The following is a 25373-nucleotide window of genomic DNA, read 5'->3' as shown; positions in this document are numbered from 1 at the left end:
CTTGGACATTCTAAAAGAGAGGTCATGATAGACATTGAGCTTCTGAGCTCAATTGGGGACAGTCATGGGTGATGAATGTTTGCAACCTACTGCGAAGCCTCATACCGCAATATAAGGAACGTCAAATACTAAGAAAGGGCGGCCTATGAAAGAATTACTACTTTCAATAAGTACACTTAAACGGCTAATTGGGAATAGAAAAACTGTAAAAAGCCCTCTGAGAAAGCCCCCCTCTAACCTTTGATAGTAAGCTTTTCTGTAGTCTGCCTGTTGATGTATTTTCCGTTTGAACTGTGCACAACATGAAGAGACGGAACACTGGCGGCTTGTCACAATGCCCCCCGATGACATCACAATAGCGCTGCTGCCTAGAAAACAAGCTGCGCAGAAGAAGTTGTTCTTTGGGTGGGAGGGTGGGCTAGTGGAAGGAGGGGGCAATCTCTTTTTTTCCCGGGTGGTAGGGGGATGACAGGAGAAGGGAAGCGGGTGGTGAGAAAGGTACAGAGGGCAGGGTTTGGGGGCTGGGAAGGAAAGGGAAAAGATTAGGGTTTGGGGATGATGAAAGGGCTTTCTACGGGTAAGGATGGCAAAGGGTGGCAGTGACGGAAAGTCAGGCAACCTGTCCTGTCCGTCTTTTTGTATCGTGAATTGGAAAGACTGCAAGGGGGAGGGGAGTTGCTTGCGCCCTAAAGGAGGAGTTATTCAGATTCATTGCAGTGGGCGGCGGCTGCAAAACGCACCATTCTTCTTGTTTTGGCTCTGCAAAGCAGCCTTTTCAAGGGTTGGCTTGGGTGACAAAATGTCTTGTGTAGGCGTGGGTTTGTCTCCCTCTCGCTCTCTCTCCCTAAGATGTGTCCGGCATAGGCCAGGGTGCCACTCGAGGCCCAAACCAATTCTGGTTATCGCTTCTCGGCCTTTTGGCTAAGATCAAGTGTAGTATCTGTTCTTATCAGTTTAATATCTGATACGTCCCCTATCTGGGGACCATATATTAAATGGATTTTTAGAACAGGGAGATGGAAAAAGAGCTTGCTCTGTCCACTCCACGCATTGACCTGGTATTGCAGTACCTCCAGGAACGGTGCACCCCTTCTTAACCCAGTTTCCAAAAGCAGAACTCAATTCACCTGATTCATATTAGCCCGATTTAATGAATTGGAAGAAAGCATACGTCTTCATATGCACCTCAATTTGGCCCATTCACTTTTCACACTTCCTCCTTTTGTTTTTTATCTTTCACACTTTTGACTTTCTTTATTCATCCAAATAGCAAACTCATCACCACTCAACCTGACCAACTCGGCTATGTCCCCGTGCTGCAGTTCTCTGTCTTATCTAGATCATTTGCAATTGAATGGAATAGATCCCTTTTGGACAAAGTGGATTCACCTGCTGCTGCAGTGACCACAGGTGTGATAACATCTAGAATTGGCATCTGGTGCGATCTCTCCGCTTCCACTCCAAAGAAAGTTACCTGTTTATTCCTATCATGCATTGGTTTTTGGGGTTTTCTTTGAGTAATGATGATCTCTTTAGTAGTCTGTTGGCGCCCTCTCCTGGAGGAATAGTTTGCTTGCTCTTGGACATTCTAAAAGAGAGGTCATGATAGACATTGAGCTTCTGAGCTCAATTGGGGACAGTCATGGGTGATGAATGTTTGCAACCTACTGCGAAGCCTCATACCGCAATATAAGGAACGTCAAATACTAAGAAAGGGCGGCCTATGAAAGAATTACTACTTTCAATAAGTACACTTAAACGGCTAATTGGGAATAGAAAAACTGTAAAAAGCCCTCTGAGAAAGCCCCCCTCTAACCTTTGATAGTAAGCTTTTCTGTAGTCTGCCTGTTGATGTATTTTCCGTTTGAACTGTGCACAACATGAAGAGACGGAACACTGGCGGCTTGTCACAATGCCCCCCGATGACATCACAATAGCGCTGCTGCCTAGAAAACAAGCTGCGCAGAAGAAGTTGTTCTTTGGGTGGGAGGGTGGGCTAGTGGAAGGAGGGGGCAATCTCTTTTTTTCCCGGGTGGTAGGGGGATGACAGGAGAAGGGAAGCGGGTGGTGAGAAAGGTACAGAGGGCAGGGTTTGGGGGCTGGGAAGGAAAGGGAAAAGATTAGGGTTTGGGGATGATGAAAGGGCTTTCTACGGGTAAGGATGGCAAAGGGTGGCAGTGACGGAAAGTCAGGCAACCTGTCCTGTCCGTCTTTTTGTATCGTGAATTGGAAAGACTGCAAGGGGGAGGGGAGTTGCTTGCGCCCTAAAGGAGGAGTTATTCAGATTCATTGCAGTGGGCGGCGGCTGCAAAACGCACCATTCTTCTTGTTTTGGCTCTGCAAAGCAGCCTTTTCAAGGGTTGGCTTGGGTGACAAAATGTCTTGTGTAGGCGTGGGTTTGTCTCCCTCTCGCTCTCTCTCCCTAAGATGTGTCCGGCATAGGCCAGGGTGCCACTCGAGGCCCAAACCAATTCTGGTTATCGCTTCTCGGCCTTTTGGCTAAGATCAAGTGTAGTATCTGTTCTTATCAGTTTAATATCTGATACGTCCCCTATCTGGGGACCATATATTAAATGGATTTTTAGAACAGGGAGATGGAAAAAGAGCTTGCTCTGTCCACTCCACGCATTGACCTGGTATTGCAGTACCTCCAGGAACGGTGCACCCCTTCTTAACCCAGTTTCCAAAAGCAGAACTCAATTCACCTGATTCATATTAGCCCGATTTAATGAATTGGAAGAAAGCATACGTCTTCATATGCACCTCAATTTGGCCCATTCACTTTTCACACTTCCTCCTTTTGTTTTTTATCTTTCACACTTTTGACTTTCTTTATTCATCCAAATAGCAAACTCATCACCACTCAACCTGACCAACTCGGCTATGTCCCCGTGCTGCAGTTCTCTGTCTTATCTAGATCATTTGCAATTGAATGGAATAGATCCCTTTTGGACAAAGTGGATTCACCTGCTGCTGCAGTGACCACAGGTGTGATAACATCTAGAATTGGCATCTGGTGCGATCTCTCCGCTTCCACTCCAAAGAAAGTTACCTGTTTATTCCTATCATGCATTGGTTTTTGGGGTTTTCTTTGAGTAATGATGATCTCTTTAGTAGTCTGTTGGCGCCCTCTCCTGGAGGAATAGTTTGCTTGCTCTTGGACATTCTAAAAGAGAGGTCATGATAGACATTGAGCTTCTGAGCTCAATTGGGGACAGTCATGGGTGATGAATGTTTGCAACCTACTGCGAAGCCTCATACCGCAATATAAGGAACGTCAAATACTAAGAAAGGGCGGCCTATGAAAGAATTACTACTTTCAATAAGTACACTTAAACGGCTAATTGGGAATAGAAAAACTGTAAAAAGCCCTCTGAGAAAGCCCCCCTCTAACCTTTGATAGTAAGCTTTTCTGTAGTCTGCCTGTTGATGTATTTTCCGTTTGAACTGTGCACAACATGAAGAGACGGAACACTGGCGGCTTGTCACAATGCCCCCCGATGACATCACAATAGCGCTGCTGCCTAGAAAACAAGCTGCGCAGAAGAAGTTGTTCTTTGGGTGGGAGGGTGGGCTAGTGGAAGGAGGGGGCAATCTCTTTTTTTCCCGGGTGGTAGGGGGATGACAGGAGAAGGGAAGCGGGTGGTGAGAAAGGTACAGAGGGCAGGGTTTGGGGGCTGGGAAGGAAAGGGAAAAGATTAGGGTTTGGGGATGATGAAAGGGCTTTCTACGGGTAAGGATGGCAAAGGGTGGCAGTGACGGAAAGTCAGGCAACCTGTCCTGTCCGTCTTTTTGTATCGTGAATTGGAAAGACTGCAAGGGGGAGGGGAGTTGCTTGCGCCCTAAAGGAGGAGTTATTCAGATTCATTGCAGTGGGCGGCGGCTGCAAAACGCACCATTCTTCTTGTTTTGGCTCTGCAAAGCAGCCTTTTCAAGGGTTGGCTTGGGTGACAAAATGTCTTGTGTAGGCGTGGGTTTGTCTCCCTCTCGCTCTCTCTCCCTAAGATGTGTCCGGCATAGGCCAGGGTGCCACTCGAGGCCCAAACCAATTCTGGTTATCGCTTCTCGGCCTTTTGGCTAAGATCAAGTGTAGTATCTGTTCTTATCAGTTTAATATCTGATACGTCCCCTATCTGGGGACCATATATTAAATGGATTTTTAGAACAGGGAGATGGAAAAAGAGCTTGCTCTGTCCACTCCACGCATTGACCTGGTATTGCAGTACCTCCAGGAACGGTGCACCCCTTCTTAACCCAGTTTCCAAAAGCAGAACTCAATTCACCTGATTCATATTAGCCCGATTTAATGAATTGGAAGAAAGCATACGTCTTCATATGCACCTCAATTTGGCCCATTCACTTTTCACACTTCCTCCTTTTGTTTTTTATCTTTCACACTTTTGACTTTCTTTATTCATCCAAATAGCAAACTCATCACCACTCAACCTGACCAACTCGGCTATGTCCCCGTGCTGCAGTTCTCTGTCTTATCTAGATCATTTGCAATTGAATGGAATAGATCCCTTTTGGACAAAGTGGATTCACCTGCTGCTGCAGTGACCACAGGTGTGATAACATCTAGAATTGGCATCTGGTGCGATCTCTCCGCTTCCACTCCAAAGAAAGTTACCTGTTTATTCCTATCATGCATTGGTTTTTGGGGTTTTCTTTGAGTAATGATGATCTCTTTAGTAGTCTGTTGGCGCCCTCTCCTGGAGGAATAGTTTGCTTGCTCTTGGACATTCTAAAAGAGAGGTCATGATAGACATTGAGCTTCTGAGCTCAATTGGGGACAGTCATGGGTGATGAATGTTTGCAACCTACTGCGAAGCCTCATACCGCAATATAAGGAACGTCAAATACTAAGAAAGGGCGGCCTATGAAAGAATTACTACTTTCAATAAGTACACTTAAACGGCTAATTGGGAATAGAAAAACTGTAAAAAGCCCTCTGAGAAAGCCCCCCTCTAACCTTTGATAGTAAGCTTTTCTGTAGTCTGCCTGTTGATGTATTTTCCGTTTGAACTGTGCACAACATGAAGAGACGGAACACTGGCGGCTTGTCACAATGCCCCCCGATGACATCACAATAGCGCTGCTGCCTAGAAAACAAGCTGCGCAGAAGAAGTTGTTCTTTGGGTGGGAGGGTGGGCTAGTGGAAGGAGGGGGCAATCTCTTTTTTTCCCGGGTGGTAGGGGGATGACAGGAGAAGGGAAGCGGGTGGTGAGAAAGGTACAGAGGGCAGGGTTTGGGGGCTGGGAAGGAAAGGGAAAAGATTAGGGTTTGGGGATGATGAAAGGGCTTTCTACGGGTAAGGATGGCAAAGGGTGGCAGTGACGGAAAGTCAGGCAACCTGTCCTGTCCGTCTTTTTGTATCGTGAATTGGAAAGACTGCAAGGGGGAGGGGAGTTGCTTGCGCCCTAAAGGAGGAGTTATTCAGATTCATTGCAGTGGGCGGCGGCTGCAAAACGCACCATTCTTCTTGTTTTGGCTCTGCAAAGCAGCCTTTTCAAGGGTTGGCTTGGGTGACAAAATGTCTTGTGTAGGCGTGGGTTTGTCTCCCTCTCGCTCTCTCTCCCTAAGATGTGTCCGGCATAGGCCAGGGTGCCACTCGAGGCCCAAACCAATTCTGGTTATCGCTTCTCGGCCTTTTGGCTAAGATCAAGTGTAGTATCTGTTCTTATCAGTTTAATATCTGATACGTCCCCTATCTGGGGACCATATATTAAATGGATTTTTAGAACAGGGAGATGGAAAAAGAGCTTGCTCTGTCCACTCCACGCATTGACCTGGTATTGCAGTACCTCCAGGAACGGTGCACCCCTTCTTAACCCAGTTTCCAAAAGCAGAACTCAATTCACCTGATTCATATTAGCCCGATTTAATGAATTGGAAGAAAGCATACGTCTTCATATGCACCTCAATTTGGCCCATTCACTTTTCACACTTCCTCCTTTTGTTTTTTATCTTTCACACTTTTGACTTTCTTTATTCATCCAAATAGCAAACTCATCACCACTCAACCTGACCAACTCGGCTATGTCCCCGTGCTGCAGTTCTCTGTCTTATCTAGATCATTTGCAATTGAATGGAATAGATCCCTTTTGGACAAAGTGGATTCACCTGCTGCTGCAGTGACCACAGGTGTGATAACATCTAGAATTGGCATCTGGTGCGATCTCTCCGCTTCCACTCCAAAGAAAGTTACCTGTTTATTCCTATCATGCATTGGTTTTTGGGGTTTTCTTTGAGTAATGATGATCTCTTTAGTAGTCTGTTGGCGCCCTCTCCTGGAGGAATAGTTTGCTTGCTCTTGGACATTCTAAAAGAGAGGTCATGATAGACATTGAGCTTCTGAGCTCAATTGGGGACAGTCATGGGTGATGAATGTTTGCAACCTACTGCGAAGCCTCATACCGCAATATAAGGAACGTCAAATACTAAGAAAGGGCGGCCTATGAAAGAATTACTACTTTCAATAAGTACACTTAAACGGCTAATTGGGAATAGAAAAACTGTAAAAAGCCCTCTGAGAAAGCCCCCCTCTAACCTTTGATAGTAAGCTTTTCTGTAGTCTGCCTGTTGATGTATTTTCCGTTTGAACTGTGCACAACATGAAGAGACGGAACACTGGCGGCTTGTCACAATGCCCCCCGATGACATCACAATAGCGCTGCTGCCTAGAAAACAAGCTGCGCAGAAGAAGTTGTTCTTTGGGTGGGAGGGTGGGCTAGTGGAAGGAGGGGGCAATCTCTTTTTTTCCCGGGTGGTAGGGGGATGACAGGAGAAGGGAAGCGGGTGGTGAGAAAGGTACAGAGGGCAGGGTTTGGGGGCTGGGAAGGAAAGGGAAAAGATTAGGGTTTGGGGATGATGAAAGGGCTTTCTACGGGTAAGGATGGCAAAGGGTGGCAGTGACGGAAAGTCAGGCAACCTGTCCTGTCCGTCTTTTTGTATCGTGAATTGGAAAGACTGCAAGGGGGAGGGGAGTTGCTTGCGCCCTAAAGGAGGAGTTATTCAGATTCATTGCAGTGGGCGGCGGCTGCAAAACGCACCATTCTTCTTGTTTTGGCTCTGCAAAGCAGCCTTTTCAAGGGTTGGCTTGGGTGACAAAATGTCTTGTGTAGGCGTGGGTTTGTCTCCCTCTCGCTCTCTCTCCCTAAGATGTGTCCGGCATAGGCCAGGGTGCCACTCGAGGCCCAAACCAATTCTGGTTATCGCTTCTCGGCCTTTTGGCTAAGATCAAGTGTAGTATCTGTTCTTATCAGTTTAATATCTGATACGTCCCCTATCTGGGGACCATATATTAAATGGATTTTTAGAACAGGGAGATGGAAAAAGAGCTTGCTCTGTCCACTCCACGCATTGACCTGGTATTGCAGTACCTCCAGGAACGGTGCACCCCTTCTTAACCCAGTTTCCAAAAGCAGAACTCAATTCACCTGATTCATATTAGCCCGATTTAATGAATTGGAAGAAAGCATACGTCTTCATATGCACCTCAATTTGGCCCATTCACTTTTCACACTTCCTCCTTTTGTTTTTTATCTTTCACACTTTTGACTTTCTTTATTCATCCAAATAGCAAACTCATCACCACTCAACCTGACCAACTCGGCTATGTCCCCGTGCTGCAGTTCTCTGTCTTATCTAGATCATTTGCAATTGAATGGAATAGATCCCTTTTGGACAAAGTGGATTCACCTGCTGCTGCAGTGACCACAGGTGTGATAACATCTAGAATTGGCATCTGGTGCGATCTCTCCGCTTCCACTCCAAAGAAAGTTACCTGTTTATTCCTATCATGCATTGGTTTTTGGGGTTTTCTTTGAGTAATGATGATCTCTTTAGTAGTCTGTTGGCGCCCTCTCCTGGAGGAATAGTTTGCTTGCTCTTGGACATTCTAAAAGAGAGGTCATGATAGACATTGAGCTTCTGAGCTCAATTGGGGACAGTCATGGGTGATGAATGTTTGCAACCTACTGCGAAGCCTCATACCGCAATATAAGGAACGTCAAATACTAAGAAAGGGCGGCCTATGAAAGAATTACTACTTTCAATAAGTACACTTAAACGGCTAATTGGGAATAGAAAAACTGTAAAAAGCCCTCTGAGAAAGCCCCCCTCTAACCTTTGATAGTAAGCTTTTCTGTAGTCTGCCTGTTGATGTATTTTCCGTTTGAACTGTGCACAACATGAAGAGACGGAACACTGGCGGCTTGTCACAATGCCCCCCGATGACATCACAATAGCGCTGCTGCCTAGAAAACAAGCTGCGCAGAAGAAGTTGTTCTTTGGGTGGGAGGGTGGGCTAGTGGAAGGAGGGGGCAATCTCTTTTTTTCCCGGGTGGTAGGGGGATGACAGGAGAAGGGAAGCGGGTGGTGAGAAAGGTACAGAGGGCAGGGTTTGGGGGCTGGGAAGGAAAGGGAAAAGATTAGGGTTTGGGGATGATGAAAGGGCTTTCTACGGGTAAGGATGGCAAAGGGTGGCAGTGACGGAAAGTCAGGCAACCTGTCCTGTCCGTCTTTTTGTATCGTGAATTGGAAAGACTGCAAGGGGGAGGGGAGTTGCTTGCGCCCTAAAGGAGGAGTTATTCAGATTCATTGCAGTGGGCGGCGGCTGCAAAACGCACCATTCTTCTTGTTTTGGCTCTGCAAAGCAGCCTTTTCAAGGGTTGGCTTGGGTGACAAAATGTCTTGTGTAGGCGTGGGTTTGTCTCCCTCTCGCTCTCTCTCCCTAAGATGTGTCCGGCATAGGCCAGGGTGCCACTCGAGGCCCAAACCAATTCTGGTTATCGCTTCTCGGCCTTTTGGCTAAGATCAAGTGTAGTATCTGTTCTTATCAGTTTAATATCTGATACGTCCCCTATCTGGGGACCATATATTAAATGGATTTTTAGAACAGGGAGATGGAAAAAGAGCTTGCTCTGTCCACTCCACGCATTGACCTGGTATTGCAGTACCTCCAGGAACGGTGCACCCCTTCTTAACCCAGTTTCCAAAAGCAGAACTCAATTCACCTGATTCATATTAGCCCGATTTAATGAATTGGAAGAAAGCATACGTCTTCATATGCACCTCAATTTGGCCCATTCACTTTTCACACTTCCTCCTTTTGTTTTTTATCTTTCACACTTTTGACTTTCTTTATTCATCCAAATAGCAAACTCATCACCACTCAACCTGACCAACTCGGCTATGTCCCCGTGCTGCAGTTCTCTGTCTTATCTAGATCATTTGCAATTGAATGGAATAGATCCCTTTTGGACAAAGTGGATTCACCTGCTGCTGCAGTGACCACAGGTGTGATAACATCTAGAATTGGCATCTGGTGCGATCTCTCCGCTTCCACTCCAAAGAAAGTTACCTGTTTATTCCTATCATGCATTGGTTTTTGGGGTTTTCTTTGAGTAATGATGATCTCTTTAGTAGTCTGTTGGCGCCCTCTCCTGGAGGAATAGTTTGCTTGCTCTTGGACATTCTAAAAGAGAGGTCATGATAGACATTGAGCTTCTGAGCTCAATTGGGGACAGTCATGGGTGATGAATGTTTGCAACCTACTGCGAAGCCTCATACCGCAATATAAGGAACGTCAAATACTAAGAAAGGGCGGCCTATGAAAGAATTACTACTTTCAATAAGTACACTTAAACGGCTAATTGGGAATAGAAAAACTGTAAAAAGCCCTCTGAGAAAGCCCCCCTCTAACCTTTGATAGTAAGCTTTTCTGTAGTCTGCCTGTTGATGTATTTTCCGTTTGAACTGTGCACAACATGAAGAGACGGAACACTGGCGGCTTGTCACAATGCCCCCCGATGACATCACAATAGCGCTGCTGCCTAGAAAACAAGCTGCGCAGAAGAAGTTGTTCTTTGGGTGGGAGGGTGGGCTAGTGGAAGGAGGGGGCAATCTCTTTTTTTCCCGGGTGGTAGGGGGATGACAGGAGAAGGGAAGCGGGTGGTGAGAAAGGTACAGAGGGCAGGGTTTGGGGGCTGGGAAGGAAAGGGAAAAGATTAGGGTTTGGGGATGATGAAAGGGCTTTCTACGGGTAAGGATGGCAAAGGGTGGCAGTGACGGAAAGTCAGGCAACCTGTCCTGTCCGTCTTTTTGTATCGTGAATTGGAAAGACTGCAAGGGGGAGGGGAGTTGCTTGCGCCCTAAAGGAGGAGTTATTCAGATTCATTGCAGTGGGCGGCGGCTGCAAAACGCACCATTCTTCTTGTTTTGGCTCTGCAAAGCAGCCTTTTCAAGGGTTGGCTTGGGTGACAAAATGTCTTGTGTAGGCGTGGGTTTGTCTCCCTCTCGCTCTCTCTCCCTAAGATGTGTCCGGCATAGGCCAGGGTGCCACTCGAGGCCCAAACCAATTCTGGTTATCGCTTCTCGGCCTTTTGGCTAAGATCAAGTGTAGTATCTGTTCTTATCAGTTTAATATCTGATACGTCCCCTATCTGGGGACCATATATTAAATGGATTTTTAGAACAGGGAGATGGAAAAAGAGCTTGCTCTGTCCACTCCACGCATTGACCTGGTATTGCAGTACCTCCAGGAACGGTGCACCCCTTCTTAACCCAGTTTCCAAAAGCAGAACTCAATTCACCTGATTCATATTAGCCCGATTTAATGAATTGGAAGAAAGCATACGTCTTCATATGCACCTCAATTTGGCCCATTCACTTTTCACACTTCCTCCTTTTGTTTTTTATCTTTCACACTTTTGACTTTCTTTATTCATCCAAATAGCAAACTCATCACCACTCAACCTGACCAACTCGGCTATGTCCCCGTGCTGCAGTTCTCTGTCTTATCTAGATCATTTGCAATTGAATGGAATAGATCCCTTTTGGACAAAGTGGATTCACCTGCTGCTGCAGTGACCACAGGTGTGATAACATCTAGAATTGGCATCTGGTGCGATCTCTCCGCTTCCACTCCAAAGAAAGTTACCTGTTTATTCCTATCATGCATTGGTTTTTGGGGTTTTCTTTAAGTAATGATGATCTCTTTAGTAGTCTGTTGGCGCCCTCTCCTGGAGGAATAGTTTGCTTGCTCTTGGACATTCTAAAAGAGAGGTCATGATAGACATTGAGCTTCTGAGCTCAATTGGGGACAGTCATGGGTGATGAATGTTTGCAACCTACTGCGAAGCCTCATACCGCAATATAAGGAACGTCAAATACTAAGAAAGGGCGGCCTATGAAAGAATTACTACTTTCAATAAGTACACTTAAACGGCTAATTGGGAATAGAAAAACTGTAAAAAGCCCTCTGAGAAAGCCCCCCTCTAACCTTTGATAGTAAGCTTTTCTGTAGTCTGCCTGTTGATGTATTTTCCGTTTGAACTGTGCACAACATGAAGAGACGGAACACTGGCGGCTTGTCACAATGCCCCCCGATGACATCACAATAGCGCTGCTGCCTAGAAAACAAGCTGCGCAGAAGAAGTTGTTCTTTGGGTGGGAGGGTGGGCTAGTGGAAGGAGGGGGCAATCTCTTTTTTTCCCGGGTGGTAGGGGGATGACAGGAGAAGGGAAGCGGGTGGTGAGAAAGGTACAGAGGGCAGGGTTTGGGGGCTGGGAAGGAAAGGGAAAAGATTAGGGTTTGGGGATGATGAAAGGGCTTTCTACGGGTAAGGATGGCAAAGGGTGGCAGTGACGGAAAGTCAGGCAACCTGTCCTGTCCGTCTTTTTGTATCGTGAATTGGAAAGACTGCAAGGGGGAGGGGAGTTGCTTGCGCCCTAAAGGAGGAGTTATTCAGATTCATTGCAGTGGGCGGCGGCTGCAAAACGCACCATTCTTCTTGTTTTGGCTCTGCAAAGCAGCCTTTTCAAGGGTTGGCTTGGGTGACAAAATGTCTTGTGTAGGCGTGGGTTTGTCTCCCTCTCGCTCTCTCTCCCTAAGATGTGTCCGGCATAGGCCAGGGTGCCACTCGAGGCCCAAACCAATTCTGGTTATCGCTTCTCGGCCTTTTGGCTAAGATCAAGTGTAGTATCTGTTCTTATCAGTTTAATATCTGATACGTCCCCTATCTGGGGACCATATATTAAATGGATTTTTAGAACAGGGAGATGGAAAAAGAGCTTGCTCTGTCCACTCCACGCATTGACCTGGTATTGCAGTACCTCCAGGAACGGTGCACCCCTTCTTAACCCAGTTTCCAAAAGCAGAACTCAATTCACCTGATTCATATTAGCCCGATTTAATGAATTGGAAGAAAGCATACGTCTTCATATGCACCTCAATTTGGCCCATTCACTTTTCACACTTCCTCCTTTTGTTTTTTATCTTTCACACTTTTGACTTTCTTTATTCATCCAAATAGCAAACTCATCACCACTCAACCTGACCAACTCGGCTATGTCCCCGTGCTGCAGTTCTCTGTCTTATCTAGATCATTTGCAATTGAATGGAATAGATCCCTTTTGGACAAAGTGGATTCACCTGCTGCTGCAGTGACCACAGGTGTGATAACATCTAGAATTGGCATCTGGTGCGATCTCTCCGCTTCCACTCCAAAGAAAGTTACCTGTTTATTCCTATCATGCATTGGTTTTTGGGGTTTTCTTTGAGTAATGATGATCTCTTTAGTAGTCTGTTGGCGCCCTCTCCTGGAGGAATAGTTTGCTTGCTCTTGGACATTCTAAAAGAGAGGTCATGATAGACATTGAGCTTCTGAGCTCAATTGGGGACAGTCATGGGTGATGAATGTTTGCAACCTACTGCGAAGCCTCATACCGCAATATAAGGAACGTCAAATACTAAGAAAGGGCGGCCTATGAAAGAATTACTACTTTCAATAAGTACACTTAAACGGCTAATTGGGAATAGAAAAACTGTAAAAAGCCCTCTGAGAAAGCCCCCCTCTAACCTTTGATAGTAAGCTTTTCTGTAGTCTGCCTGTTGATGTATTTTCCGTTTGAACTGTGCACAACATGAAGAGACGGAACACTGGCGGCTTGTCACAATGCCCCCCGATGACATCACAATAGCGCTGCTGCCTAGAAAACAAGCTGCGCAGAAGAAGTTGTTCTTTGGGTGGGAGGGTGGGCTAGTGGAAGGAGGGGGCAATCTCTTTTTTTCCCGGGTGGTAGGGGGATGACAGGAGAAGGGAAGCGGGTGGTGAGAAAGGTACAGAGGGCAGGGTTTGGGGGCTGGGAAGGAAAGGGAAAAGATTAGGGTTTGGGGATGATGAAAGGGCTTTCTACGGGTAAGGATGGCAAAGGGTGGCAGTGACGGAAAGTCAGGCAACCTGTCCTGTCCGTCTTTTTGTATCGTGAATTGGAAAGACTGCAAGGGGGAGGGGAGTTGCTTGCGCCCTAAAGGAGGAGTTATTCAGATTCATTGCAGTGGGCGGCGGCTGCAAAACGCACCATTCTTCTTGTTTTGGCTCTGCAAAGCAGCCTTTTCAAGGGTTGGCTTGGGTGACAAAATGTCTTGTGTAGGCGTGGGTTTGTCTCCCTCTCGCTCTCTCTCCCTAAGATGTGTCCGGCATAGGCCAGGGTGCCACTCGAGGCCCAAACCAATTCTGGTTATCGCTTCTCGGCCTTTTGGCTAAGATCAAGTGTAGTATCTGTTCTTATCAGTTTAATATCTGATACGTCCCCTATCTGGGGACCATATATTAAATGGATTTTTAGAACAGGGAGATGGAAAAAGAGCTTGCTCTGTCCACTCCACGCATTGACCTGGTATTGCAGTACCTCCAGGAACGGTGCACCCCTTCTTAACCCAGTTTCCAAAAGCAGAACTCAATTCACCTGATTCATATTAGCCCGATTTAATGAATTGGAAGAAAGCATACGTCTTCATATGCACCTCAATTTGGCCCATTCACTTTTCACACTTCCTCCTTTTGTTTTTTATCTTTCACACTTTTGACTTTCTTTATTCATCCAAATAGCAAACTCATCACCACTCAACCTGACCAACTCGGCTATGTCCCCGTGCTGCAGTTCTCTGTCTTATCTAGATCATTTGCAATTGAATGGAATAGATCCCTTTTGGACAAAGTGGATTCACCTGCTGCTGCAGTGACCACAGGTGTGATAACATCTAGAATTGGCATCTGGTGCGATCTCTCCGCTTCCACTCCAAAGAAAGTTACCTGTTTATTCCTATCATGCATTGGTTTTTGGGGTTTTCTTTGAGTAATGATGATCTCTTTAGTAGTCTGTTGGCGCCCTCTCCTGGAGGAATAGTTTGCTTGCTCTTGGACATTCTAAAAGAGAGGTCATGATAGACATTGAGCTTCTGAGCTCAATTGGGGACAGTCATGGGTGATGAATGTTTGCAACCTACTGCGAAGCCTCATACCGCAATATAAGGAACGTCAAATACTAAGAAAGGGCGGCCTATGAAAGAATTACTACTTTCAATAAGTACACTTAAACGGCTAATTGGGAATAGAAAAACTGTAAAAAGCCCTCTGAGAAAGCCCCCCTCTAACCTTTGATAGTAAGCTTTTCTGTAGTCTGCCTGTTGATGTATTTTCCGTTTGAACTGTGCACAACATGAAGAGACGGAACACTGGCGGCTTGTCACAATGCCCCCCGATGACATCACAATAGCGCTGCTGCCTAGAAAACAAGCTGCGCAGAAGAAGTTGTTCTTTGGGTGGGAGGGTGGGCTAGTGGAAGGAGGGGGCAATCTCTTTTTTTCCCGGGTGGTAGGGGGATGACAGGAGAAGGGAAGCGGGTGGTGAGAAAGGTACAGAGGGCAGGGTTTGGGGGCTGGGAAGGAAAGGGAAAAGATTAGGGTTTGGGGATGATGAAAGGGCTTTCTACGGGTAAGGATGGCAAAGGGTGGCAGTGACGGAAAGTCAGGCAACCTGTCCTGTCCGTCTTTTTGTATCGTGAATTGGAAAGACTGCAAGGGGGAGGGGAGTTGCTTGCGCCCTAAAGGAGGAGTTATTCAGATTCATTGCAGTGGGCGGCGGCTGCAAAACGCACCATTCTTCTTGTTTTGGCTCTGCAAAGCAGCCTTTTCAAGGGTTGGCTTGGGTGACAAAATGTCTTGTGTAGGCGTGGGTTTGTCTCCCTCTCGCTCTCTCTCCCTAAGATGTGTCCGGCATAGGCCAGGGTGCCACTCGAGGCCCAAACCAATTCTGGTTATCGCTTCTCGGCCTTTTGGCTAAGATCAAGTGTAGTATCTGTTCTTATCAGTTTAATATCTGATACGTCCCCTATCTGGGGACCATATATTAAATGGATTTTTAGAACAGGGAGATGGAAAAAGAGCTTGCTCTGTCCACTCCACGCATTGACCTGGTATTGCAGTACCTCCAGGAACGGTGCACCCCTTCTTAACCCAGTTTCCAAAAGCAGAACTCAATTCACCTGATTCATATTAGCCCGATTTAATGAATTGGAAGAAAGCATACGTCTTCATATGCACCTCAATTTGGCCCATTCACTTTTCACACTTCCTCCTTTTGTTTTTTATCTTTCACACTTTTGACTTTCTTTATTCATCCAAATAGCAAACTCATCACCACTCAACCTGACCAACTCGGCTATGTCCCCGTGCTGCAGTTCTCTGTCTTATCTAGATCATTTGCAATTGAATGGAATAGATCCCTTTTGGACAAAGTGGATTCACCTGCTGCTGCAGTGACCACAGGTGTGATAACATCTAGAATTGGCATCTGGTGCGATCTCTCCGCTTCCACTCCAAAGAAAGTTACCTGTTTATTCCTATCATGCATTGGTTTTTGGGGTTTTCTTTGAGTAATGATGATCTCTTTAGTAGTCTGTTGGCGCCCTCTCCTGGAGGAATAGTTTGCTTGCTCTTGGACATTCTAAAAGAGAGGTCATGATAGACATTGAGCTTCTGAGCTCAATTGGGGACAGTCATGGGTGATGAATGTTTGCAACCTACTGCGAAGCCTCATACCGCAATATAAGGAACGTCAAATACTAAGAAAGGGCGGCCTATGAAAGAATTACTACTTTCAATAAGTACACTTAAACGGCTAATTGGGAATAGAAAAACTGTAAAAAGCCCTCTGAGAAAGCCCCCCTCTAACCTTTGATAGTAAGCTTTTCTGTAGTCTGCCTGTTGATGTATTTTCCGTTTGAACTGTGCACAACATGAAGAGACGGAACACTGGCGGCTTGTCACAATGCCCCCCGATGACATCACAATAGCGCTGCTGCCTAGAAAACAAGCTGCGCAGAAGAAGTTGTTCTTTGGGTGGGAGGGTGGGCTAGTGGAAGGAGGGGGCAATCTCTTTTTTTCCCGGGTGGTAGGGGGATGACAGGAGAAGGGAAGCGGGTGGTGAGAAAGGTACAGAGGGCAGGGTTTGGGGGCTGGGAAGGAAAGGGAAAAGATTAGGGTTTGGGGATGATGAAAGGGCTTTCTACGGGTAAGGATGGCAAAGGGTGGCAGTGACGGAAAGTCAGGCAACCTGTCCTGTCCGTCTTTTTGTATCGTGAATTGGAAAGACTGCAAGGGGGAGGGGAGTTGCTTGCGCCCTAAAGGAGGAGTTATTCAGATTCATTGCAGTGGGCGGCGGCTGCAAAACGCACCATTCTTCTTGTTTTGGCTCTGCAAAGCAGCCTTTTCAAGGGTTGGCTTGGGTGACAAAATGTCTTGTGTAGGCGTGGGTTTGTCTCCCTCTCGCTCTCTCTCCCTAAGATGTGTCCGGCATAGGCCAGGGTGCCACTCGAGGCCCAAACCAATTCTGGTTATCGCTTCTCGGCCTTTTGGCTAAGATCAAGTGTAGTATCTGTTCTTATCAGTTTAATATCTGATACGTCCCCTATCTGGGGACCATATATTAAATGGATTTTTAGAACAGGGAGATGGAAAAAGAGCTTGCTCTGTCCACTCCACGCATTGACCTGGTATTGCAGTACCTCCAGGAACGGTGCACCCCTTCTTAACCCAGTTTCCAAAAGCAGAACTCAATTCACCTGATTCATATTAGCCCGATTTAATGAATTGGAAGAAAGCATACGTCTTCATATGCACCTCAATTTGGCCCATTCACTTTTCACACTTCCTCCTTTTGTTTTTTATCTTTCACACTTTTGACTTTCTTTATTCATCCAAATAGCAAACTCATCACCACTCAACCTGACCAACTCGGCTATGTCCCCGTGCTGCAGTTCTCTGTCTTATCTAGATCATTTGCAATTGAATGGAATAGATCCCTTTTGGACAAAGTGGATTCACCTGCTGCTGCAGTGACCACAGGTGTGATAACATCTAGAATTGGCATCTGGTGCGATCTCTCCGCTTCCACTCCAAAGAAAGTTACCTGTTTATTCCTATCATGCATTGGTTTTTGGGGTTTTCTTTGAGTAATGATGATCTCTTTAGTAGTCTGTTGGCGCCCTCTCCTGGAGGAATAGTTTGCTTGCTCTTGGACATTCTAAAAGAGAGGTCATGATAGACATTGAGCTTCTGAGCTCAATTGGGGACAGTCATGGGTGATGAATGTTTGCAACCTACTGCGAAGCCTCATACCGCAATATAAGGAACGTCAAATACTAAGAAAGGGCGGCCTATGAAAGAATTACTACTTTCAATAAGTACACTTAAACGGCTAATTGGGAATAGAAAAACTGTAAAAAGCCCTCTGAGAAAGCCCCCCTCTAACCTTTGATAGTAAGCTTTTCTGTAGTCTGCCTGTTGATGTATTTTCCGTTTGAACTGTGCACAACATGAAGAGACGGAACACTGGCGGCTTGTCACAATGCCCCCCGATGACATCACAATAGCGCTGCTGCCTAGAAAACAAGCTGCGCAGAAGAAGTTGTTCTTTGGGTGGGAGGGTGGGCTAGTGGAAGGAGGGGGCAATCTCTTTTTTTCCCGGGTGGTAGGGGGATGACAGGAGAAGGGAAGCGGGTGGTGAGAAAGGTACAGAGGGCAGGGTTTGGGGGCTGGGAAGGAAAGGGAAAAGATTAGGGTTTGGGGATGATGAAAGGGCTTTCTACGGGTAAGGATGGCAAAGGGTGGCAGTGACGGAAAGTCAGGCAACCTGTCCTGTCCGTCTTTTTGTATCGTGAATTGGAAAGACTGCAAGGGGGAGGGGAGTTGCTTGCGCCCTAAAGGAGGAGTTATTCAGATTCATTGCAGTGGGCGGCGGCTGCAAAACGCACCATTCTTCTTGTTTTGGCTCTGCAAAGCAGCCTTTTCAAGGGTTGGCTTGGGTGACAAAATGTCTTGTGTAGGCGTGGGTTTGTCTCCCTCTCGCTCTCTCTCCCTAAGATGTGTCCGGCATAGGCCAGGGTGCCACTCGAGGCCCAAACCAATTCTGGTTATCGCTTCTCGGCCTTTTGGCTAAGATCAAGTGTAGTATCTGTCCTTATCAGTTTAATATCTGATACGTCCCCTATCTGGGGACCATATATTAAATGGATTTTTAGAACAGGGAGATGGAAAAAGAGCTTGCTCTGTCCACTCCACGCATTGACCTGGTATTGCAGTACCTCCAGGAACGGTGCACCCCTTCTTAACCCAGTTTCCAAAAGCAGAACTCAATTCACCTGATTCATATTAGCCCGATTTAATGAATTGGAAGAAAGCATACGTCTTCATATGCACCTCAATTTGGCCCATTCACTTTTCACACTTCCTCCTTTTGTTTTTTATCTTTCACACTTTTGACTTTCTTTATTCATCCAAATAGCAAACTCATCACCACTCAACCTGACCAACTCGGCTATGTCCCCGTGCTGCAGTTCTCTGTCTTATCTAGATCATTTGCAATTGAATGGAATAGATCCCTTTTGGACAAAGTGGATTCACCTGCTGCTGCAGTGACCACAGGTGTGATAACATCTAGAATTGGCATCTGGTGCGATCTCTCCGCTTCCACTCCAAAGAAAGTTACCTGTTTATTCCTATCATGCATTGGTTTTTGGGGTTTTCTTTGAGTAATGATGATCTCTTTAGTAGTCTGTTGGCGCCCTCTCCTGGAGGAATAGTTTGCTTGCTCTTGGACATTCTAAAAGAGAGGTCATGATAGACATTGAGCTTCTGAGCTCAATTGGGGACAGTCATGGGTGATGAATGTTTGCAACCTACTGCGAAGCCTCATACCGCAATATAAGGAACGTCAAATACTAAGAAAGGGCGGCCTATGAAAGAATTACTACTTTCAATAAGTACACTTAAACGGCTAATTGGGAATAGAAAAACTGTAAAAAGCCCTCTGAGAAAGCCCCCCTCTAACCTTTGATAGTAAGCTTTTCTGTAGTCTGCCTGTTGATGTATTTTCCGTTTGAACTGTGCACAACATGAAGAGACGGAACACTGGCGGCTTGTCACAATGCCCCCCGATGACATCACAATAGCGCTGCTGCCTAGAAAACAAGCTGCGCAGAAGAAGTTGTTCTTTGGGTGGGAGGGTGGGCTAGTGGAAGGAGGGGGCAATCTCTTTTTTTCCCGGGTGGTAGGGGGATGACAGGAGAAGGGAAGCGGGTGGTGAGAAAGGTACAGAGGGCAGGGTTTGGGGGCTGGGAAGGAAAGGGAAAAGATTAGGGTTTGGGGATGATGAAAGGGCTTTCTACGGGTAAGGATGGCAAAGGGTGGCAGTGACGGAAAGTCAGGCAACCTGTCCTGTCCGTCTTTTTGTATCGTGAATTGGAAAGACTGCAAGGGGGAGGGGAGTTGCTTGCGCCCTAAAGGAGGAGTTATTCAGATTCATTGCAGTGGGCGGCGGCTGCAAAACGCACCATTCTTCTTGTTTTGGCTCTGCAAAGCAGCCTTTTCAAGGGTTGGCTTGGGTGACAAAATGTCTTGTGTAGGCGTGGGTTTGTCTCCCTCTCGCTCTCTCTCCCTAAGATGTGTCCGGCATAGGCCAGGGTGCCACTCGAGGCCCAAACCAATTCTGGTTATCGCTTCTCGGCCTTTTGGCTAAGATCAAGTGTAGTATCTGTTCTTATCAGTTTAATATCTGATACGTCCCCTATCTGGGGACCATATATTAAATGGATTTTTAGAACAGGGAGATGGAAAAAGAGCTTGCTCTGTCCACTCCACGCATTGACCTGGTATTGCAGTACCTCCAGGAACGGTGCACCCCTTCTTAACCCAGTTTCCAAAAGCAGAACTCAATTCACCTGATTCATATTAGCCCGATTTAATGAATTGGAAGAAAGCATACGTCTTCATATGCACCTCAATTTGGCCCATTCACTTTTCACACTTCCTCCTTTTGTTTTTTATCTTTCACACTTTTGACTTTCTTTATTCATCCAAATAGCAAACTCATCACCACTCAACCTGACCAACTCGGCTATGTCCCCGTGCTGCAGTTCTCTGTCTTATCTAGATCATTTGCAATTGAATGGAATAGATCCCTTTTGGACAAAGTGGATTCACCTGCTGCTGCAGTGACCACAGGTGTGATAACATCTAGAATTGGCATCTGGTGCGATCTCTCCGCTTCCACTCCAAAGAAAGTTACCTGTTTATTCCTATCATGCATTGGTTTTTGGGGTTTTCTTTGAGTAATGATGATCTCTTTAGTAGTCTGTTGGCGCCCTCTCCTGGAGGAATAGTTTGCTTGCTCTTGGACATTCTAAAAGAGAGGTCATGATAGACATTGAGCTTCTGAGCTCAATTGGGGACAGTCATGGGTGATGAATGTTTGCAACCTACTGCGAAGCCTCATACCGCAATATAAGGAACGTCAAATACTAAGAAAGGGCGGCCTATGAAAGAATTACTACTTTCAATAAGTACACTTAAACGGCTAATTGGGAATAGAAAAACTGTAAAAAGCCCTCTGAGAAAGCCCCCCTCTAACCTTTGATAGTAAGCTTTTCTGTAGTCTGCCTGTTGATGTATTTTCCGTTTGAACTGTGCACAACATGAAGAGACGGAACACTGGCGGCTTGTCACAATGCCCCCCGATGACATCACAATAGCGCTGCTGCCTAGAAAACAAGCTGCGCAGAAGAAGTTGTTCTTTGGGTGGGAGGGTGGGCTAGTGGAAGGAGGGGGCAATCTCTTTTTTTCCCGGGTGGTAGGGGGATGACAGGAGAAGGGAAGCGGGTGGTGAGAAAGGTACAGAGGGCAGGGTTTGGGGGCTGGGAAGGAAAGGGAAAAGATTAGGGTTTGGGGATGATGAAAGGGCTTTCTACGGGTAAGGATGGCAAAGGGTGGCAGTGACGGAAAGTCAGGCAACCTGTCCTGTCCGTCTTTTTGTATCGTGAATTGGAAAGACTGCAAGGGGGAGGGGAGTTGCTTGCGCCCTAAAGGAGGAGTTATTCAGATTCATTGCAGTGGGCGGCGGCTGCAAAACGCACCATTCTTCTTGTTTTGGCTCTGCAAAGCAGCCTTTTCAAGGGTTGGCTTGGGTGACAAAATGTCTTGTGTAGGCGTGGGTTTGTCTCCCTCTCGCTCTCTCTCCCTAAGATGTGTCCGGCATAGGCCAGGGTGCCACTCGAGGCCCAAACCAATTCTGGTTATCGCTTCTCGGCCTTTTGGCTAAGATCAAGTGTAGTATCTGTTCTTATCAGTTTAATATCTGATACGTCCCCTATCTGGGGACCATATATTAAATGGATTTTTAGAACAGGGAGATGGAAAAAGAGCTTGCTCTGTCCACTCCACGCATTGACCTGGTATTGCAGTACCTCCAGGAACGGTGCACCCCTTCTTAACCCAGTTTCCAAAAGCAGAACTCAATTCACCTGATTCATATTAGCCCGATTTAATGAATTGGAAGAAAGCATACGTCTTCATATGCACCTCAATTTGGCCCATTCACTTTTCACACTTCCTCCTTTTGTTTTTTATCTTTCACACTTTTGACTTTCTTTATTCATCCAAATAGCAAACTCATCACCACTCAACCTGACCAACTCGGCTATGTCCCCGTGCTGCAGTTCTCTGTCTTATCTAGATCATTTGCAATTGAATGGAATAGATCCCTTTTGGACAAAGTGGATTCACCTGCTGCTGCAGTGACCACAGGTGTGATAACATCTAGAATTGGCATCTGGTGCGATCTCTCCGCTTCCACTCCAAAGAAAGTTACCTGTTTATTCCTATCATGCATTGGTTTTTGGGGTTTTCTTTGAGTAATGATGATCTCTTTAGTAGTCTGTTGGCGCCCTCTCCTGGAGGAATAGTTTGCTTGCTCTTGGACATTCTAAAAGAGAGGTCATGATAGACATTGAGCTTCTGAGCTCAATTGGGGACAGTCATGGGTGATGAATGTTTGCAACCTACTGCGAAGCCTCATACCGCAATATAAGGAACGTCAAATACTAAGAAAGGGCGGCCTATGAAAGAATTACTACTTTCAATAAGTACACTTAAACGGCTAATTGGGAATAGAAAAACTGTAAAAAGCCCTCTAAGAAAGCCCCCCTCTAACCTTTGATAGTAAGCTTTTCTGTAGTCTGCCTGTTGATGTATTTTCCGTTTGAACTGTGCACAACATGAAGAGACGGAACACTGGCGGCTTGTCACAATGCCCCCCGATGACATCACAATAGCGCTGCTGCCTAGAAAACAAGCTGCGCAGAAGAAGTTGTTCTTTGGGTGGGAGGGTGGGCTAGTGGAAGGAGGGGGCAATCTCTTTTTTTCCCGGGTGGTAGGGGGATGACAGGAGAAGGGAAGCGGGTGGTGAGAAAGGTACAGAGGGCAGGGTTTGGGGGCTGGGAAGGAAAGGGAAAAGATTAGGGTTTGGGGATGATGAAAGGGCTTTCTACGGGTAAGGATGGCAAAGGGTGGCAGTGACGGAAAGTCAGGCAACCTGTCCTGTCCGTCTTTTTGTATCGTGAATTGGAAAGACTGCAAGGGGGAGGGGAGTTGCTTGCGCCCTAAAGGAGGAGTTATTCAGATTCATTGCAGTGGGCGGCGGCTGCAAAACGCACCATTCTTCTTGTTTTGGCTCTGCAAAGCAGCCTTTTCAAGGGTTGGCTTGGGTGACAAAATGTCTTGTGTAGGCGTGGGTTTGTCTCCCTCTCGCTCTCTCTCCCTAAGATGTGTCCGGCATAGGCCAGGGTGCCACTCGAGGCCCAAACCAATTCTGGTTATCGCTTCTCGGCCTTTTGGCTAAGATCAAGTGTAGTATCTGTTCTTATCAGTTTAATATCTGATACGTCCCCTATCTGGGGACCATATATTAAATGGATTTTTAGAACAGGGAGATGGAAAAAGAGCTTGCTCTGTCCACTCCACGCATTGACCTGGTATTGCAGTACCTCCAGGAACGGTGCACCCCTTCTTAACCCAGTTTCCAAAAGCAGAACTCAATTCACCTGATTCATATTAGCCCGATTTAATGAATTGGAAGAAAGCATACGTCTTCATATGCACCTCAATTTGGCCCATTCACTTTTCACACTTCCTCCTTTTGTTTTTTATCTTTCACACTTTTGACTTTCTTTATTCATCCAAATAGCAAACTCATCACCACTCAACCTGACCAACTCGGCTATGTCCCCGTGCTGCAGTTCTCTGTCTTATCTAGATCATTTGCAATTGAATGGAATAGATCCCTTTTGGACAAAGTGGATTCACCTGCTGCTGCAGTGACCACAGGTGTGATAACATCTAGAATTGGCATCTGGTGCGATCTCTCCGCTTCCACTCCAAAGAAAGTTACCTGTTTATTCCTATCATGCATTGGTTTTTGGGGTTTTCTTTGAGTAATGATGATCTCTTTAGTAGTCTGTTGGCGCCCTCTCCTGGAGGAATAGTTTGCTTGCTCTTGGACATTCTAAAAGAGAGGTCATGATAGACATTGAGCTTCTGAGCTCAATTGGGGACAGTCATGGGTGATGAATGTTTGCAACCTACTGCGAAGCCTCATACCGCAATATAAGGAACGTCAAATACTAAGAAAGGGCGGCCTATGAAAGAATTACTACTTTCAATAAGTACACTTAAACGGCTAATTGGGAATAGAAAAACTGTAAAAAGCCCTCTGAGAAAGCCCCCCTCTAACCTTTGATAGTAAGCTTTTCTGTAGTCTGCCTGTTGATGTATTTTCCGTTTGAACTGTGCACAACATGAAGAGACGGAACACTGGCGGCTTGTCACAATGCCCCCCGATGACATCACAATAGCGCTGCTGCCTAGAAAACAAGCTGCGCAGAAGAAGTTGTTCTTTGGGTGGGAGGGTGGGCTAGTGGAAGGAGGGGGCAATCTCTTTTTTTCCCGGGTGGTAGGGGGATGACAGGAGAAGGGAAGCGGGTGGTGAGAAAGGTACAGAGGGCAGGGTTTGGGGGCTGGGAAGGAAAGGGAAAAGATTAGGGTTTGGGGATGATGAAAGGGCTTTCTACGGGTAAGGATGGCAAAGGGTGGCAGTGACGGAAAGTCAGGCAACCTGTCCTGTCCGTCTTTTTGTATCGTGAATTGGAAAGACTGCAAGAGGGAGGGCAGTTGCTTGCGCCCTAAAGGAGGAGTTATTCAGATTCATTGCAGTGGGCGGCGGCTGCAAAACGCACCATTCTTCTTGTTTTGGCTCTGCAAAGCAGCCTTTTCAAGGGTTGGCTTGGGTGACAAAATGTCTTGTGTAGGCGTGGGTTTGTCTCCCTCTCGCTCTCTCTCCCTAAGATGTGTCCGGCATAGGCCAGGGTGCCACTCGAGGCCCAAACCAATTCTGGTTATCGCTTCTCGGCCTTTTGGCTAAGATCAAGTGTAGTATCTGTTCTTATCAGTTTAATATCTGATACGTCCCCTATCTGGGGACCATATATTAAATGGATTTTTAGAACAGGGAGATGGAAAAAGAGCTTGCTCTGTCCACTCCACGCATTGACCTGGTATTGCAGTACCTCCAGGAACGGTGCACCCCTTCTTAACCCAGTTTCCAAAAGCAGAACTCAATTCACCTGATTCATATTAGCCCGATTTAATGAATTGGAAGAAAGCATACGTCTTCATATGCACCTCAATTTGGCCCATTCACTTTTCACACTTCCTCCTTTTGTTTTTTATCTTTCACACTTTTGACTTTCTTTATTCATCCAAATAGCAAACTCATCACCACTCAACCTGACCAACTCGGCTATGTCCCCGTGCTGCAGTTCTCTGTCTTATCTAGATCATTTGCAATTGAATGGAATAGATCCCTTTTGGACAAAGTGGATTCACCTGCTGCTGCAGTGACCACAGGTGTGATAACATCTAGAATTGGCATCTGGTGCGATCTCTCCGCTTCCACTCCAAAGAAAGTTACCTGTTTATTCCTATCATGCATTGGTTTTTGGGGTTTTCTTTGAGTAATGATGATCTCTTTAGTAGTCTGTTGGCGCCCTCTCCTGGAGGAATAGTTTGCTTGCTCTTGGACATTCTAAAAGAGAGGTCATGATAGACATTGAGCTTCTGAGCTCAATTGGGGACAGTCATGGGTGATGAATGTTTGCAACCTACTGCGAAGCCTCATACCGCAATATAAGGAACGTCAA

General features: G+C 46.3%; 16 non-coding genes across 16 annotated transcripts; all 16 read left to right on the top strand.

Moving 5' to 3' along the window:
- Positions 1 to 901: 901 nt before the first annotated feature.
- LOC142285727 (U2 spliceosomal RNA) lies at positions 902 to 1092 on the top strand. Its single transcript, XR_012747070.1, has one exon. It is a non-coding gene; the product is annotated as a U2 spliceosomal RNA (small nuclear RNA).
- A 1387-nt stretch (positions 1093 to 2479) lies between these two features.
- LOC142285726 (U2 spliceosomal RNA) lies at positions 2480 to 2670 on the top strand. Its single transcript, XR_012747069.1, has one exon. It is a non-coding gene; the product is annotated as a U2 spliceosomal RNA (small nuclear RNA).
- Positions 2671 to 4057: 1387 nt separating this feature from the next.
- Positions 4058 to 4248, top strand: LOC142285725 (U2 spliceosomal RNA). Its single transcript, XR_012747068.1, has one exon. It is a non-coding gene; the product is annotated as a U2 spliceosomal RNA (small nuclear RNA).
- A 1387-nt stretch (positions 4249 to 5635) lies between these two features.
- On the top strand, positions 5636 to 5826 carry LOC142285724 (U2 spliceosomal RNA). The gene has a single exon (XR_012747067.1). It is a non-coding gene; the product is annotated as a U2 spliceosomal RNA (small nuclear RNA).
- Positions 5827 to 7213: 1387 nt separating this feature from the next.
- Positions 7214 to 7404, top strand: LOC142285723 (U2 spliceosomal RNA). The gene has a single exon (XR_012747066.1). It is a non-coding gene; the product is annotated as a U2 spliceosomal RNA (small nuclear RNA).
- A 1387-nt stretch (positions 7405 to 8791) lies between these two features.
- On the top strand, positions 8792 to 8982 carry LOC142285718 (U2 spliceosomal RNA). Its single transcript, XR_012747063.1, has one exon. It is a non-coding gene; the product is annotated as a U2 spliceosomal RNA (small nuclear RNA).
- Positions 8983 to 10369: 1387 nt separating this feature from the next.
- LOC142285706 (U2 spliceosomal RNA) lies at positions 10370 to 10560 on the top strand. Its single transcript, XR_012747052.1, has one exon. It is a non-coding gene; the product is annotated as a U2 spliceosomal RNA (small nuclear RNA).
- Positions 10561 to 11947: 1387 nt separating this feature from the next.
- Positions 11948 to 12138, top strand: LOC142285695 (U2 spliceosomal RNA). Its single transcript, XR_012747041.1, has one exon. It is a non-coding gene; the product is annotated as a U2 spliceosomal RNA (small nuclear RNA).
- A 1387-nt stretch (positions 12139 to 13525) lies between these two features.
- Positions 13526 to 13716, top strand: LOC142285684 (U2 spliceosomal RNA). Its single transcript, XR_012747030.1, has one exon. It is a non-coding gene; the product is annotated as a U2 spliceosomal RNA (small nuclear RNA).
- Positions 13717 to 15103: 1387 nt separating this feature from the next.
- On the top strand, positions 15104 to 15294 carry LOC142285672 (U2 spliceosomal RNA). Its single transcript, XR_012747019.1, has one exon. It is a non-coding gene; the product is annotated as a U2 spliceosomal RNA (small nuclear RNA).
- Positions 15295 to 16681: 1387 nt separating this feature from the next.
- Positions 16682 to 16872, top strand: LOC142285764 (U2 spliceosomal RNA). The gene has a single exon (XR_012747104.1). It is a non-coding gene; the product is annotated as a U2 spliceosomal RNA (small nuclear RNA).
- A 1387-nt stretch (positions 16873 to 18259) lies between these two features.
- On the top strand, positions 18260 to 18450 carry LOC142285717 (U2 spliceosomal RNA). Its single transcript, XR_012747062.1, has one exon. It is a non-coding gene; the product is annotated as a U2 spliceosomal RNA (small nuclear RNA).
- A 1387-nt stretch (positions 18451 to 19837) lies between these two features.
- On the top strand, positions 19838 to 20028 carry LOC142285752 (U2 spliceosomal RNA). The gene has a single exon (XR_012747093.1). It is a non-coding gene; the product is annotated as a U2 spliceosomal RNA (small nuclear RNA).
- A 1387-nt stretch (positions 20029 to 21415) lies between these two features.
- LOC142285740 (U2 spliceosomal RNA) lies at positions 21416 to 21606 on the top strand. Its single transcript, XR_012747082.1, has one exon. It is a non-coding gene; the product is annotated as a U2 spliceosomal RNA (small nuclear RNA).
- Positions 21607 to 22993: 1387 nt separating this feature from the next.
- LOC142285729 (U2 spliceosomal RNA) lies at positions 22994 to 23184 on the top strand. The gene has a single exon (XR_012747071.1). It is a non-coding gene; the product is annotated as a U2 spliceosomal RNA (small nuclear RNA).
- Positions 23185 to 24571: 1387 nt separating this feature from the next.
- Positions 24572 to 24762, top strand: LOC142285666 (U2 spliceosomal RNA). The gene has a single exon (XR_012747013.1). It is a non-coding gene; the product is annotated as a U2 spliceosomal RNA (small nuclear RNA).
- The last annotated feature ends 611 nt before the right edge of the window (positions 24763 to 25373 follow it).

Source organism: Anomaloglossus baeobatrachus, unplaced genomic scaffold, assembly GCF_048569485.1.
Source record: "Anomaloglossus baeobatrachus isolate aAnoBae1 unplaced genomic scaffold, aAnoBae1.hap1 Scaffold_615, whole genome shotgun sequence".
Lineage (NCBI taxonomy): Eukaryota > Metazoa > Chordata > Amphibia > Anura > Aromobatidae > Anomaloglossus > Anomaloglossus baeobatrachus.
This window is presented reverse-complemented; position numbering and strand designations above follow the sequence as displayed.